Below are 1,290 nucleotides of genomic sequence, written 5' to 3' on the forward strand. Positions count from 1 at the left end.
TGTTAGGGATGACCTGGAACAGTGGCAGATCCAGTTAGGGTCAACCTCTGCTCCTCATGAAATGCCATAAAATTACACTATCAGGGAAGCAGGAGCAGAATGACTAACCTTGTGGTTAAGTTCTAAATGAGATGCCCTGAGTTCTAGGGAATAATCTTATGTATCTTAAGCATCTTTCCCACTTCTAATAGAACCAGTCCTACTCCCTACATTTCTTGCTGATTGAAGCAAGTGCAAAATTACAGGACAGTAACAGGACAGTTCCTTGAGGCTGTGGGTGAACCTGCAGCAGCTTTTGAGAGACCCAGCAAAACAAACTGACCCAACAGGGCTGCATTGTGAGTTCAGGAGCAGCTCTCAGCTTTGTTACTCTGCAGACAAGCAGGCTGTTCTAACCACAGTTCTTCGGCAAGTAATAATTGTCAGGAAAAGTTTGCAGAAGGCAGTTGATGAGTGCCAGGCACTTGGGGTACTGGTGAAATCACTCTACAGTACAAATTAGATGAAAATACTCTATTTTGCAGAAAACACAGACAAGGCTTGGATCTCTTCCTGAAGGGAAACATAATCTATTAGATTAATTGTACTGTAGTAACCTCAGAAGTGCAGAAAGCCAACAAGAAGAAATGGTTCTGCTGCTGGTTCTGGTTCCCAGATGTTTTTGGAGACCAGCATTTACTTCAAATACTTCAATTGCCTTGGTAACAGCCTTGGAAGAACGATGGGCTTTCATAAGACAACTAACACACACCAGACATGATGCACAGACCTCCCAAACAAAGGGAAAAGCTGCACCAGAGAAACAGAAGGATTTTGTGCTCATGTAGAGATCACGTACCTCCAAACAGGGATTGAGCAGGCAGCCTGCCAGCTGCAATGGGACAAGTGCCAGCTGCAGCAGCACCCCGGGTGTCCATAGAAGAAGAGCTCCTCTCCTGGGCATCTTCAGGAGGCCTGGTGTGCAGGAGAAAGCAGCATGGGTATCACCCAAGGACCTGGAGTGAGAAACCTCCTGAAATGCCAGGCGTTGTGTTTCACCACTCCTGCTTCTCACTGCTTGTCACTGGGTGTTGCACATAACCAAGAGGGAAGTGAAACTGGTTTCTAGACATGCTCGGAGTCAAGTGCTCTTCTTGCAATTGTTTTAAAAAAAAATAAAAGCATGAAAAAAGGAAGCAATGAAGGGTGTAGTTTGGACTAGAAATTAAATATTATTATGAGTTGCATCAGTGTGTCACTGACTTCATTGCCTCAGATTTGCTCAGATTCAACTGGAAAAAAAAAAAAAAA

This window comes from Chaetura pelagica, unplaced genomic scaffold (assembly GCF_000747805.2).
Source record: "Chaetura pelagica isolate M959 unplaced genomic scaffold, ChaPel_1.0 scaffold361, whole genome shotgun sequence".
Classification (NCBI taxonomy): domain Eukaryota; kingdom Metazoa; phylum Chordata; class Aves; order Apodiformes; family Apodidae; genus Chaetura; species Chaetura pelagica.